The 16,167-nt window shown below is 37.8% G+C and overlaps 1 protein-coding gene across 1 annotated transcript in view; it reads left to right on the forward strand.

The window, feature by feature from the left end:
- The first annotated feature begins 5,430 nt into the window (after positions 1 to 5,430).
- Positions 5,431 to 16,167, forward strand: part of BBOX1 (gamma-butyrobetaine hydroxylase 1) — an 81,369-nt gene continuing 70,632 nt past the window's right edge. The window contains exon 1 of the mRNA XM_044681842.1: positions 5,431 to 5,508. The gene's annotated coding sequence lies outside the window, so the exon portion shown is untranslated. The remainder of the gene's footprint in view (positions 5,509 to 16,167) is intronic.

Consider the following 16,167-nt stretch of genomic DNA (forward strand, 5'->3'; position numbering starts at 1 on the left):
GAGAGAGAGAGAGAGAGAGAGAGAGAGAGAGAGAGAGAGAGAGAGAGAGAGAGAGAGAGAGAGAGAGAGAGGCTTTGGTCTCACCTTTATAAGCTGTTTTCTCCACCCACTAGCTCTCCCACATCACATCTCAGGAACCAATCATAGTTCCTCAATTTGCCTGGCACCACCCATTGGGGCAGTGCCTGTGGGATCAGTTTCCCATCTAGTTAGTTTCAACTTCCTTTCTCTGAGGGCTTGTCTGTACCTGCACATCTTAGTGGTAAAGGATTTTCAGGTCCCTAGTTGATGATGTGAAAAAAAGTGACATAATGGGGAAGGGAATTCTCTTCCCTCATTGTAAAATCAGATTTAAGTATTGGATCATAAGCTACATATGTAGGTCACTTTTAATAAAAATAATATATGAAAAAGAAATTTTAAAAATATGAAATAAATATGGAAATTAAAAAAGAAATAAATCTGAGGAGAATGATACTGAACATACTGCACAGGTATAATTTCTTTACAAAAGAAATTGTGTATATTTGTGGTATTAAAAGATTCTATACATACATATATACTGTTACAATTAAAAATAATAAAGACTGATATTATAATAGAAATTAGTAGTTTAATTAAAGCCATGCGGATAGGAATAAAATCATTAGGCCACGCACCTATAAGAATTCACATTGTCTCAGCCATATTTACCATTTGTATAGCCTGTGCCTCCTCCCTAAGAGAGTGACTTCCTCCTCACCCAGGAGATTTAACCCCTCTCTTACATCATCATACTTCCTGTTTGCCATGAGGAATCATGGGAAATGTAGTTTCAAAGTCTCTCACATGTCCATAGGTATCTACTAGACACTTCCCTGAATTTTAAACAAACAATACTTATCACATATATTTGATACATTTCTGAGTTTCTTGACTTTTTCTTTGTCATATGTGGCCTTCACATGTTGTCTGCGACTTCTACAAAACTCCCCCAAAATTCCCATTTAATTTCTTATCACTGGACCCGCTATATATATGGAAACCATAATGGGAAAAGTCTGGATGTGTAAAAGGTACTAATATTCACCTTTTAGTCTTATTTGGCCTGAGATAAAACCTTAGGCGTGTTCTGCTTTCCATTTCTCAAACTTGATATTAATTATTTGGAATAATGTCTTGTAAGATTATAATTCTTCTTTAGAAGATTGTTTTGTTCATATCTTTTGACTATTTATCTATTCTTTTGGTTCTATACATGTGTTTATGTGTATTCTATACATATAGATCTCATATCTGTACATATGTGCTTGTGTGTATGTATATATTTTATAAGCATATGTATACATATGTTGAATCACAACACTTTAGAGATATTTTATGCAATGCTCTCCCAATTAGCTATATATGTGTACTACATATATATGTATATCCACATACACATATAGTAATATCAGCCCCTTATCAGAATTTTTTTTTAAATCCTTAACTTCCATCTTAGAATCAATTTTGTATATTGGCTCTAAGGCAGAAGAGTGGTAAGGACTAGGCAATGCGGGGTAAGGGTCAAACAACTACGACCGTGTCTGAGGCTAGAATTGAACCCAGGACCTCCTGTCTCTGGACTTGACTCTCAATCCACTGAGCCACCTAATTATACTCACCCTTGTCAGAAATATTTAATGCAAAGATTTTATTCCCAATGGGCAACCTCTCTTTGTATGCCAGCTATGTTCATTTGTTCATGCAAAAGTTTTTTAATTATTGTCAATTTTATCTTTTCTGATTATTTCTCTACTTTATTTTAAGAATTGACTTCTCTTCTAATATATATTAAGCATAAAATTTTCAGGAAACGTATCTATTTTGAGCCCATAATGGCATATGCTGTACGATGTGGGTGAGATGAAGGGGAAACTATTTTAAGGATGGAGATCTAGGCATAGTTATAGGTTGAAGAAAACAGTCTGTAAGTAAAAACTGAAAATTACAGAGAAAGAATGATTGAAAAAGTGAGATTCAAGTGGAGACAGGAAGAATATTCTGGGAAATCAGAATGTGTTTCATTCTTGTCTTCATACTTCCATCAACTGGCAAATATTTGGCACTTAGAAATAAATGCTAATTTATTGATCAAATGCTGATCTGAATGGATTGATGGGATTCTGGGCACAAGTAGAGGGGTCAGTGTTTGTAAGGAGAAGAATAATCTCTTCCTCAGAGACTGGAGCAAAGGAGACAAAAGCAAAAGTGCTGAGGTAAGACCTCAACACTTTTGGGGAGAAGGTGATGCACCTCACAGATGGCCTCATTTTTTTCTGTAAAGCAAGGTTATCTGTTTAAAGGGAATGCAGGGGAAGCTAGGTGGCTCAGAGGGGAGGTCCTGGGTTCAAATATGACCTCAGATACTTCCCAGCCATATGATCTTGGGTAAGTCACTTAATCCCCATGGTCCAGCCTTTACCATTCTTTGCCTTGGAACCAGTATTTAATATCAATTCTAAGATGGAAAGTAGGGATTATTTTTAAAAAATAAAAATAAAGGAAATGGAAAAAGCAAAAATGGGTGGCTTGAGCAAAGGAGATATACTTAGTAATAGACTCAGTAAGTTAGAGAGTCATTCAGCAAAGAGTATTGGTTCTACAGAAATGAAAGCCTAATGGAGATTAGGTAGCATAATTTTGTAGTGGACCCAATTAGCACAGCTGTCTGAGTTCTCCATTTCAATAAAGTAATAGGAAAAGTAAATAAGGTTGCTTCTACCAACCCAGGGTGGCAATCTGGAAAGTGATGTGACTAGAAATCCACAATTCAGGGGTAAGGAGAGAGACCACAAATTTTATCACTGCCTAGTTAAGCAATAGGACAAGAGAACAAAGTACCCACGGATAAAGGACAATGAAATTGAACTGGTTAACTATCAGATCAAGATTTTGAGGAGAAGAAAGTCAGACAAGTTCAAAGGTGATGGCCTGGGAAATCAGGGAGACAAGGCAATTGATGGAACAGTAGCTAGAGTGCTAGACTTTAAAGCAGGAAGGTGTGACATCAAATCCTGCTCAGATACTTGCTATGTGACTCTGAAAAGTCTCCTAAATGCTCTCAGCCTCAGATTCCTCATCTGTAATATAAGAATAATAACATTACTTCCTTTCCAAGGTTTTGTGAAGATAACATAAGATAACATGTTATAAACCACAAAGTACTATATTAATGCTGGTAGTTATTATTAGTTGTTGTTGTAAGGGTGAAAACAAGTTCTGGAAGGGGAAAAGCAAAAGAGATGAAAAGGGAGAAATTAGGGTCAGATAGGAAAGAAGGGGGAAAGAAGGAAGGAGAGAACAAAGGGAGGGAGGAAAAGGAAGGAGGGGAAAGAGGGAGAAAAAAGAAGAGAGGGAGGAGAGAGCTTGTCAGTGGCACCACCAAGTACAATCCATCCTGGGTTCCAAAAAAGAGGCAGTCCTATAGTGGGTGCATCTTTCTGAGGACTGGAAGTCACACCAGTTTTGAAGGGCAGAGCTTCTTAGACAAGCAAGAAGCCACTTACAGGACACAGCAGAAAGTTGGCCAATCTGTCCTGCACATTGCCTCTCTCTGAGTTCTCTCCTGGATTTTCTACTTGTCAGCAGCTGGAAAAACCAACGAGACAAGAAACAACAGGTTGCAGATTGAGGTGACTATTGGTATTTTCCCAGAGTGCATACTGGTGGAGGAGGGGAGGGTGTGAACACTAAGGAGACCAATTCCCCTCAGTCAGTATGTCTCTTCTTCTCCCTCCTCCCTCTCCTATGTGGGAAGACCTCCAGGACCAGACTGCCAATGGCATAATCAAGATACTTCCTTCTCCCAAGTTTTTTTTTCTTTTGTTCTCCTCTCTCTCTTCCTCTTAGACCAATACCTCCTTCTCTTGCTTCTCCAAGAATCACAGACTCAATTATTCCTCCTCCTGGCCTTCCTCCCTCTTTCTGCTTCTCCTCCCTACCATTCTGGGAAATGAGAAGTCACTAGGGTCACACTATCATCTTATTCTCCCTTGATATTCCTCCCCACACCCACATCTTATCGATTTACTCTTTTCCCAACTCTCATCTCCTCCTAAGGTTCTCCTCCTGTATCTGGAATCAGGAAGATCTAAAATTGAAGCCCAGCTTCAGACACTTGCTAATTCTATGACCATGTTTGTCTTGGTTTCTTCATCTATAAAATAGGGATGATAAAAGCACCAAACTCCTGGGTTGTTGTGAAAATGAAATAATATTTGTAAAGAGCTTTGCAAACCTTAGTTGCTAAGTAAATGCTAGCTATTATTATTATTATTCCATTCCTCACTCCTCTTCTCTGCCTTTCCTCATCCATCCTGCCCTTCCTCCTCCATCTTCTTGATCTTCCTTTCTCTTCTCCTTATTCTTCCTCCTCTTCCTGTGTTCTTTTCTCCTTTTCTCCTTACCCTTCTTTCATCTCCTCAACTGGTCTTCTGCCCACCTCCTCCTTACCCCTCTTTCCATTCTTTTAATGCTCTTTCTCTACCTTATTACTCTTACTCCTCATCATCCTTCCCATTGACCTTCCACCTCTCTAGTCTCTTTTCTCTTTTTTCCTTTCCTCTGGTCTCCTCCTCTTGGGCTTTCTCCCTCCTCCTCCTCTCCACCTTCTGGTTTTCTTTTTTTTTTCTCTTCTCTCTCCTCCTTGCTCTTTTCTAAAGAGGCTTGTAGTTGATCAACTCATCAGGCAGCCCTGGGTGGTGATAAGGAAGTCCTTATGCTTGCCAGATTCAGGAGCTGCCAACCATTTAAGTGGAGCTTGGAAGAAAGAAGGCAGGCAGGCACTGGGCTTAGCTCTTTAGTGATCAGTGTCCAGGAGAGCTGGATACTATTCAGAACTGTGTCTTTGACTCTCCCCAACCTCCCAAGGTCGTTGTTCTGGGAACCAGAAACTGGGCATCCAGGGAGACTAAAGGAGTTTCAGGTCACGGGGTAACTAAGAGGCTGTTTGTCTTTTGATTTTTTAAATAGATAATAGAGTGCCCTCCAAGCTTTAGGATTTTAGCAATGAGGAAGCTGGTGCTGGGGACAGATGGAAGGGGAAAAGAAACGCAACTGACTGTAATCTACTTGCTACCCTGGTTCAGAGTGGGGACTCAGCTGCCCCAGGCAGGAGAGTCTGGATCTTCCTCCCAGCCATGGATCTGAGACTTTGGTAGCTGCATTTTTTGCTTTGCCCAGATTCTCCACTTTAGGGCTTGGAAATCTCTTAACTTTTTTTATTTCTTTGTTCAATCCCAGGATCCCTCCAGGGTTTTGCTGCACCTTCTGATTGGACCATCCCCCTTCATTTGCAAGTGGCATTGTGTCATGTACCCTCTGGGGGCAGGGCAGCAGGGCCATTGGCAGAAGCAGGAAACACCAGCTTCTTAGAAAGAGTGCCACCAGAGGCAGGACAAGGTTACAAGGAAGACTGGGGACGGTGTGTGATGTAATTGGTCTCCACTCATTTTCAAAGGGAGCCGTGGAGGATATTCAGAATAGGAGGTAACTTTTTTGTTTTCTTGCTTTACCAAAAACTTTGCATGATTTGATGCCTGCAGTATTATTTGGATACTATAGAACTGGCATTATTTTCCCTTACTCTGAAGGGAAATTCAGGGGAATGAAATTGGGAGGGAAGGCAAGGAATTGTGGAACTTTTTTGGTGACTCTCGATAATTCAGTCCAGGTGAAGATGGGAAAGAAAACATGTGGATGTTTCAACAATGACTTTGTATGATTGGTTGGCAAAGGCCCAATTATGTTTGGCTTAAGAGTCGAATGACTGAATTTTTTTGAGCTTATATAGATTGACCACAATGGGAAAAGTCTGAAACTGCAGGGAGGGGAAAAAAAACCTACCTTGAGATGAGAAAGGTGCCCTGCTTAGTATATATTCTTGTTCTTGGTAATTCCAAAGGATTGAATATCAAAATCATTTCTTTTGAACAGGGGATAAAAAACAGAGAGACAGAGAGAGACAGAGACAGAGAGAGACAGAGACAGAGAGGTCTTGTGGGTGAGATAGAGAGGAAAAAGTTGTCATTAGTGATAGAAGATTTCCAATAATGAATAAGATTTCTAGTTTATGAGTTTCATTTTCCTTCCTAAAAGTTGTCAGTAACTCAAAGAAAGTGCTTTGCTTTGGTCCTGACCTATTAGTTCACTAGTGTATGAAAGTTCCTGTATGGAGACTCCCTTCATCCCTGCAGATAGTTTTAAATGTTTTCTTAGGGCACTGGTAAATAAAATTATTAGCTCTAGTTCTCATAGTCTATATTTGTAAGAGGCAGGACTTGCAATTAAGTATTCCTGACTCCAAGGCCAGACTATAATCCACAATACCAAGCTGCTTCTCCCTATTTAAAAATAGAGAAAATCATTATTATATATATATATGCTATATCAATTCTGAAAATGAACTTGGAGCAAAGTTTAATTTTCAGCTTTCTGCAAAGGAAGAGTTTATTAAATAAAGCCATACTGCAGAAAAGCTAACAATGGAAAGAGATATTTAGCCTACTCAACAGAATAAACCAATTCCAAGGAAATTTTTGTATTCTAAGATGACCTTTCTCTGGGCAATTACTATCAGTTCCTTACTTGAAAGTTGTAAAATTACATTTTAAAAACTGAAAATGGGTGCATCTAGGTGGCTCAGTGGATAGAGAGCCAGATCTGGAGATGGGAGGTTCTGGGTTCAAATGTAATCTCAGATACTTCCTAGCTGTGTGATCCTGGGCAAATCACTTAAACTCAATTGCCTAACTCTTATCTAGGAGGGTGCCTGGAAACCAAAAATTAGTATTGTTTCTAAGAATGTAGGTAAGAGGGGTTTTTTTTATTCAAAGATATTTTATTTTCCCAATTACCTGTAATAACAATTTTCAACATACTTTTTAAAAAATTATAAGATCCAAATTGTCTCTCTCCTTCCTTTTCCTCTCCCTCTTCCTAGGGAAGGTAAGCATTTTGATCTAGGTCATATATGTATTATCATGCAAAACATACTTCCATATTGGTCACTGTTGTAAGAGAATACTCACATAAAATCAAAACCCCAAGATAAATACATAAATAAAAGAATGAGAAAAATAGTTTGCTATGATCTGCTTCTGACTCCAACAGTTCTTTCTCTGGATGTGAATGGCATTCTTTGTCATGAGTCCTTCAGAATTGTCTTGGATCATTGTATTGTTGAGAGTAGCTAATTCTTCACAGCTGATCATTCCGCAATATTGCTGTTACTATGTGCAATGTTCTCCTGTTTCTGCTTATTTTGCTCTGCATCAGTTCATATAGATCTTTCCAACTTTTTCTGAAATTATCCTGCTCATCATTTTTTAGAACACAATAGTACTATTCCCTCCCCAACATATATCAAAATTTGTTCAACCACTCTCCATTTGATGAATATTCCCTCAGTTTCCTATTCTTTGCCATGGTAAGGGCTTATAAAAACAAAAACCATCTAAACATGGATTTTTCATTCACATTAGTGGTTGTACCCTCAATAAATTTACTTTTGTTGTTCATTCATTTTTCAGTCATATCTGACTCTTCACTTCTCCATTTTAGGATTTTCTTGGCAAAGGTACTGGAGTGGTTTTGCCATTTCCTTTTCCAGCACATTTTACAGATGAGGAAACTGAAACAAGCAAGGTTAAGTAGCCTTGCCCAGGGTCACAGAGCTAAGTGTCAGAGATGAACAGATTTGAACTTAAGTCTTCCTGACTCCTCTCCCAGTGCTCTCTCTACTCACTGTATCTCCTAGCTACCCAGATGTTAAATTTCTACTCTCTACCTAATAGGAAAAGATCCAAAGAATTGGAAATATACATATAGATACATGTATATTTATATTTATTTATATGCATATGTGAAAATTTGAAATTATAATGTTCAGAAAATGCTATATATAGAAAAGACTCATTCTGGGCATCTGATGGTGAGAGACAGTATAATGGTTATAACACTGACCTGATTTGAGTCCCAGCTCAAAACTGATTCATGGAATAACTTTTAATACCTTAATCAAGTTATGTCACTTCCTGGTACTCAGTCTCCTCATCTGTAAAATCAGGGGGTTGATGATCAAAAATTCTTTGCCACAGTTGTATCATGGACCATGTTGACTGGTGAATTGACCCTTTCTCAAAGTAATGATTTTAAATGTATAACAAAAAAGTCAATTTTTATTGAAATAAAAATGTAATTTTTTCCCATAAAAGTTTACCAGCCCCTTAAAATGTATCCATGAACTCTTTGGTAATCAATGGATCTCAGATGAAGAATTCCTGACCTAGATGGTGCTTAAAATGTCCTCTAGCTTTAATATCTAAAAAAAGTACCTCGCACAATTTGCTGGTTTGAATTGTGAATCTTGAATTTTTTGTGACTGTTATAGCATCCTTTAAGTGAAAGCATGGTAGTCATTTTAAAATATTCAACATTGTATTATGTCTCAGCCTATTAATTATTCAGAAGAAATCCTAAAAATAAACCATCTTTTGACTCTTGTACCCCCATTCAGCCATTATTTTCTCCTGACTGCTAAATTTCCATCATGTGTAATCTATGCCTCCTTTCTACACTTCCTTGCCCATTCATTCATCAACTTCTATAATTTAGTTTCTTTCCCTATGACTCTACTGAACCTAAACCCTCCAAGGTCATTAATGCACTTTATTTCAAAATCCACTGACTTCTTCTCAGTCTTCATCTTCCTTGACATTTTCTGTGGCACTAGACAATGACTCCCCCCTGGATGTTCTCTTCTCTGCTGTTTTCTGACAGCTGGACTCTCTCTTCCCTTGACTTCCAGAACCCTGATGACTTCTGGTGTTCTTGACTGACAGTTCCTTCTTGGGCTTTTTCCAATAAAATAATTATTTTTCTTTTTCCTCTTTTTCCTCTTACCCTTAAGGGTGGGCATACGCAAACCATTATTAGATTTGGATTCAGCAAGGAAGACCTAGGGCACCAGTGAATAGAACACTGGGTCTGGAGTTAGAAAGACCTGAGTTCAAATCTGGCCTCAGAAACTTTCTAGCTCTGTGACCCTGGACACTCTCTTTCCCCTTCCTCTTTGAAATTTCATCTTCCCATTGTTTTCATTATCATCTTTTCTTTATTACAAATTTCACTGCCAATTTTCATTCTTTACCATAGATTTCTTCCTCAAACTTCAGTCCCAAATTTCCTGTTGTTTACTAAACTTCTTCACCAGGATGTCCCACCAATACTTCAACTTGGATATTTCCAAAACTTCTCATCCTACCTCCCCATTGTCCCAACTTTGACATTTCTTTTGATGACACCATTATTCTCCAAGTTACCAGGGACTCTTGCTTTTCTCACATCCAATAATTCAAGTCCTATCTATTCTATCTTTACAATCTCTCTAGAATCTGTCCTTCTCTCTCTATTTGTAGCATTACACCCTTCATTCAAGTTCTCATCATCTCTCCCTTCTACTACTAGAGTAGTAGTATAATCCTAAGTAGGATTCTGGCTTCCAGACTTCCCTTCTACCATATGACTTTCAGGCAGATGCTGACATAATTTCCCTAAGAGAATTAGCCATTTCACTTCTTCCTCTCCCTGCCACACCTGAGGGCATTTTTCACATCACCCACCAGCAGCCCAATGGGAGCGCTTCCTTCCTCATCTGTCTGAGGTGAGGGGACAGCTCACATTAGGTGTGAGGGTTGCAGTTTGGGCACTTGGTCTCTAAGAGGTTTGCTCTCACTGATCTATAGCATAAAATTCAGTTTTCTTATTTTAGTATTCAACATTCTCCTTTATGTAGCTTCAGCATACTTTTTATGCCTTATTTCCTGGCATTCTCCTTTACTCACTCAATGCTTTAGTCAAACTGGACAATGAGCATTGTCTCCAGCACTTTCAAGTATATTGCCTTCCTTCTGTGCTTCAATTGGATGTCCTCCACTCATAACTAGCAGTTTTTTTTCTCTTCCTTCCACACCCAGTTCATGTACTACCCTGTCCATGACATCTTAGGTAGGTAGAATTGGCCAGTTCTCATGCTGTGAGCTCTTATATGGACTCAATTATCCTACAGTTTATTTCACAATTTTTAATGTATAGATCTCATTCTTTCTACCAAATTAAAAGCTTTTATCCCATTTCACTTATGTACACCCATACCTAGCACAATGCTTTACATACAGTAGATGCTTTAAATATTTGTTTGAATTTAGTAGATTATTTTTAGATTATTTTTCTAGATTATTTTCTAAATTATTTATTTCTCCTCTTTTCTTCTCCCTTGCTTCTATGTACTTTAGCCGTTTTATTGCTATGTTCTACTCTAATCAGTAGAAATGCATAGAAGAGAGAAAATTTAAGGCAAGGATAGTAGAATAAATGTTATACTTAGGGGTAATTTTCTTTAAAAAAAAAACCTCTATCTTTTGATGCAGTATCAGTTCTAAAATAGAAGAGTGGCAAGGACTAAGCAAGCAGGGGTTAAGTGACTTGCCCAGAGTCACACATGTAAGAAGTGTCTGAGATCAGATTCAAAATCAGGTCTTTCCAACTCCAGGCATGGTGCTCTATCCACTGTGCTAAACATTTTGAATCATTAAAGCATTATACAAACATCACCAATTACCATATAAATCTTAGTTTCTTTGTTTTGTTGTTCTGTTTTCTTCATTAATATAAGACTTTTCCTAACCCCATTTGGGTTTTCTTGGCAAAGATATTATAGTGGTTTGGCATTTTGTTTTCTAGCTCATTTTTTACAAATAAGGAAAACTGAGGCAAATAGAGTTAAGTGACTTGCCCAGGCTCAGACTGCTAGTAAATGTGTAAGACCAAATTTGAACTGTAGTCTTCCTAACTCCAGACCTAGGTGTCTATCCACTGCTCCACCTAGCTACTCTGTCAGCTTATTATTATAGTGTTATTGTTGTTATTTACCCATTAGGAAAATGAATGGTAGGAGAAGAAACCAAGCTATTCAAAAGGGGGAGAGATGGCAGGTGGGCAGCCAGAGTATTCTACTTGTAGCTTTGTGATTTCAGGAAAAAATGAGGAAAACTCCCAGCATGTTAAATAAATTCCCTATGACAAACTTGAGGTGGGGCATGAATGAGCTTTCTTCCAGATGGGCAGGTTTGGCTGAGTTGTAATTTACATGATGGGAGAAAGCATCCAAATGGATGACCCTAACTCCTGTTGGTTATTTGTCATTAATATGTAGATTTTAAATTTAAATTCTTGATTTTTATTTAAATAATTTCGTTCTTATTTATTTAAATTCTTAAATTGATTTAAATTTCAAATTTAAATTTTCATTTAAATTAAATAAATTTAAATTTACTCAAATTTATTACTATTAAAATTTTATGATTCAAATAGTATCAAGGAAGGCAATTTTATAATGGAAAGAGCTAAATTGAAAGGTTCTCCTCTGTGGATAGATTATTAAGTTTTCACTGTCTGCATTTATACATCAGAAAGCAAGCTACAAATCAGAGCATGATCAGTTGTTTTGATTATGGTCTAGGCTGAAGAAAGTGTTAAAAATTCAGGTTAAACTTGAAAGTGTATGTGTATACTTCCCCTCCCCACCAGGAGCCTGGTTGTTAAATATATACTCTAGTCCACCTCTACACTGTTCCATAAACATTGCTGGAGCTCAGAAGGAATGAGGTCATCACTAGACTAGAGGTCTGGTGACTAGTAATAATAATGAAGATGATGATAATAATAACTGGCATTCATATAACTTTTCAAGTCCAATATCTCATTTGGTATCTCATTTGTATGATGCTGGGTAAGTCACTTAACCCTATTTGCCTCAGTTTCCTCATCTGTAAAATGATCTGGAGAAGTAAATAACAAACCACTCACCACCAAGAAATTAAACTAAGAGACAGGAGATCTGATGTCTAGTCTCCTCTGTCTTGCCTGTGACTTCTTTCTAGGTTTTAGTTCCTCATCTGTAAAAGAAATGGGATGGACCTGATGACTAATAAGGTCCCCTTCCAGTTCTAATTAATGATGAACTACTTCTGCATGATCAATAATAAATAATTTAAGTTCTCCATGCCTCCATGCATATGGAACAAGGTTTCCATATCTATAAAATTATAAAAAGAATTTTATAGATATGCAAAGAGGTTTCCATATCTATAAAACATACTTCTAGTAGTTACTGTTGTTGTTCAGTCATTTGAGTTGTGTCTCACTCTGTATGACCCAATGTGGGGTTTTCTTGGCAAAGATATTAAAATGGTTGACCATTTCCTTCTCCATATCATTTTACAGATAAGGAAACTCAGGCAAACAGGGGTAAGTGACTTGCCCAGGGTCATCCAGCTAGTAAGTGTCTAAGGCCAAATTTGAACCTAGAATAATGAGTCTTCCTGACTCCATACCCAGAGCTTTATCCACTATACCACCTAGCTGCCTTCTATTAGTCATAGGATTCTAGTTTTGCAAATTTCCATGATCAGTGTGCAAAATTACTTTCTGAGCTGCTCTTTGATGTTATAAATCAAGCTAGAGAAATTGATCCTTTCAGAAACTATACATCTAAAAAAGAAAAAGATTCTGCTACAATCTTACCTTTCACCAGAAAAATTAAGTCATAAATTTAGTGTTGGAAACCATCTAAGACTAACTTTCTTATTTAATAGAGGAGGAAACTGAGGATAATGAGCTTGCCCAAAGCCAAAAGGGACAATACCTATTTGAAGCAGGATTTGAATCTGTATCTTCTGACTCTAGCACCAGAACTTTCTGTTGTACTAGAATGCCTTCCAAAGCACAATTCTCCAAAATGAGGCAGGCTGATGTAGACAATTGCTCACATGTGTCCCACAGGGACTCACCAAGCTCTAGGAGGAAGATTAATATGGTGGATGGGGTGGGGTGACGAGATGGAAAAGAACTCAAATCAAATAACTTAGAGAAACGCAGAGAAATAGGTCCCATCAGATAAAGGCAAAACCCGAAACCCAAGTGCTCTGTTTTCAGGGAGCAGCAGAGAATGATTTCCATAGCAGCCAAACCTGATCTTTCACCAACTCTTGAGTTAGGGAGTCAGCAGAAGTATTAGATGAACTTATCAGAAGGGTAACACCTTCATGTAACAGGTGTTCCTTGAGAAAGATCCGGGGAACCAAGAGCATGGTGGTCTGAGAAGCTGACATACCCTCTGAAGGGTATGAGTTGTCAATCCTCCCTGACCCCTCATTTCCCTGCATAGACATGTGGCGTTTNAAATTGGGACATTAATGCATTGCTGGTGGAGTTGTGAACTGATCCAACCATTCTGGATGGCAATTTGGAATCATACTCAAAGAGCAAAGAGCAATAAATGTTTATTGATAAACTAACTGCAATAGGTCACAGCTAGAGTCTCCTCCTTTTGAAAAGAGGGAACATAGGGACTGAGATCTAGAACAGGAAAGAACAATCCAGTCCAAGACTTTCTAAACTCTCAAAATGTTAAATGATTTTATAGGTAGGAAGCATCCCATGTGGGCTTTGACCTCGGGTGCTCTGATGCCAAGGGAAGATAGACATTTTTTAGCTCTTTTCTGGGGCTTAAGTATCACATTTGATTATTTTTTACAAAGATATTTATTTCTTGTAATAACAAATTTCCACACAAGTTTTCCAAAGTTATATGATTCAAATTGTCATCCTTACCTCCCTCCTCCTAGAGTTGGCAAGCCATTCAATCTGGGTTCTACCTGTATTATCATAAGCACCATATTTTAAGAGGGTCATGAACAGGCTGCCATCCAAAGGAAAACCATTGGGACGGTGAGCAGTCTAGCAATGAAATCTTTTCATAGGAATTTGACAACCTGAGGAAATTTAGCCATTTGAAGGGAAAAGACTAAATAGGACCAAGCATTAGCTTCCATCCTTAGGGGTAACAAGATGGTACAGTGGGAAAAGCACTGGGACTGGAATCAAGAAGACTTATCTTCTTGAGTTCAAACCTGGCCTCAATCATTTTTACGATCTATTTGACCCTGTGCAAGTCACTTAGCCCTGTTTGCCTCAGTTTCCTCATCTGTAAAACAAGCTGGAGAAGGAAATGATAAACCACTATAGTATTTTTGTCAAGAAAACCTCAAAGAGAACCATGAAGAGTCAGACACAACTAAATAACTGGAGAGCAATGATAACAATTGTCTTCAAATATACAACTAGGTATAAGGAAATGGACCACTTCTGGGTTATTCCAGAAGATGCAATTAGACACAGTCAAAATGACAAAGGCCCATATTGGATCAAAATAAGGAAGTTCTTTCTAATTAGTAGAGCTGTGCAATGTGTCCAACAGGCTGTCATGGGAGGTAATAGTAATAATTTTTATTTTTATAGAGTGTTGTATGGTTTACACAGTTCTTTTCACACACGTTCTCTGACTTTTATAATAGCCCTGGGAGGTAGACAGGTAGTCATTAGCTTCATCTTACCAATCAGATATCTGACTTGAGAATAAGTGACTGGACTGGTCCCAGAGCCAGTCTTCAGGTTCCTAGCTCAGGATTCTCTCTTCCCTGCTTCATACATTCCTTTTCATCTAGGCCAGTGATTCCCAAACTGGGCGCCACCACCCCCTGGTGGGTGCTGCAGTGATCCAAGGAGGCAGTGATGGCCACAGGTGCATTTATCTTTCCTATTAATTGCTATTAAATGTTTTTTAAAAAATTAATTTCCAGGTGGCTAAGTAATATTTTTTTCTGGAAAGGGGGTGGTAGGCCAAAAAAAGTTTGGGAACCACTGATCTAGGGTATTAAATTGGGAGCTTAGATGAACATATGTTTGGGGTTGCAACAGATGAATTTCCTTATTGCTTAGAAGATTGGATTCTAGAATATCTCCTGTCTCTTTTGATTTAAAAATTCTATGATTCTCCTTTATCTCCATTGAGCTAATGACTTGCCAAACTTTGTCTCTTCTTTCATCTCCATCTTTTCAACACAGTGTCAATTGCCACATTTTTAGACCAGATCCTTGTTATATCTTAAACCTTGATTTGTTCAAAAGCCTTTTAATCTATTCTCTCTGGATCTAATCTCTCTCACTTCAGATACTTCTCTTTCCCTTTCTTAAAGATTTCATTTTTATCCTGTCCTCTTGCACAAGAATCTGCAAAGACTTCAGAGGACTTACTACTACTGCCAGGCACAACTCCCAGGATTCAAACTTGTTCAAGTCTATATATCCGACTTTTTTCCTTTAGGACTTTCAATAATAATAATTCACATTTACATAGCACTTTAAGGTTTGCAACATGCTTTTCCAATATTATTGTATCCTATCCTGGCAATGAACCTAGGAGAGAGGTGCTATTATTATCTATATTTTACAGATGAGGAAACTGAGGTGAGATAGTAGTTAAGTGACTAGCTTGGGATTACCCAGCTAGTAATTGTCTGAGACTAGATTTAAATTCCAAGCTTTCCAAATCCAGGTCCACTTCTCTATACCCTATACCAAATAACTGTCTCTCACTATATTAAATGAGTATTTTTACTATTTCCACAGAGTTCAAATTCACTCCTGCTTCATTGCAGGCCAGTAGAATATAAATTCCTTGAGGATAAGACTGTCTCATTTTTGTATCTGTTTCCCCTAATGCCCCTAGGTTCATCTTCCTGAGTTCAAATCCAGGCTCAGACATTTACTAGCTATATGACTCTGGGCAAATCATTTAATCCTGTTTGCCTCAGTTTCCTCAGGAAATTACAAACTACTCCAGTATCTCTGCCAAGAAAATCCCAAATGGGGAACTGACAAAGAGTCTGACACAGCTGAAAAACAACTAAACAATAACAAATATCCTCATACAGATTCTAGCAATATAACAGGGAATTATTTTAAAAATTTTTAATTTATTTAAATTTATTTGTTTGTTTAAATTTAATTTATGTATTTAAATAAAATGGTAATTGATTGATCAATTGCCATGGTGTTTTTATTTTCCCTTTCTCTCTGACCAGATTGTTCTTTCTTCTTCTCTCTGCCTATCCAAATCCCAAAATTTTTCAAGGTTCTCTATACTCCAAAGCTTCTCAAGTGGATATGAATCTATTCTTTCTTTGTACTATTTCAAGGTCACATCTATTGGCCCCTTAATCATGTTCATATTCTCTCTCAGGGACA

The sequence above is a fragment of the Gracilinanus agilis genome, chromosome 6 (genome assembly GCF_016433145.1).
Source record: "Gracilinanus agilis isolate LMUSP501 chromosome 6, AgileGrace, whole genome shotgun sequence".
NCBI lineage: Eukaryota > Metazoa > Chordata > Mammalia > Didelphimorphia > Didelphidae > Gracilinanus > Gracilinanus agilis.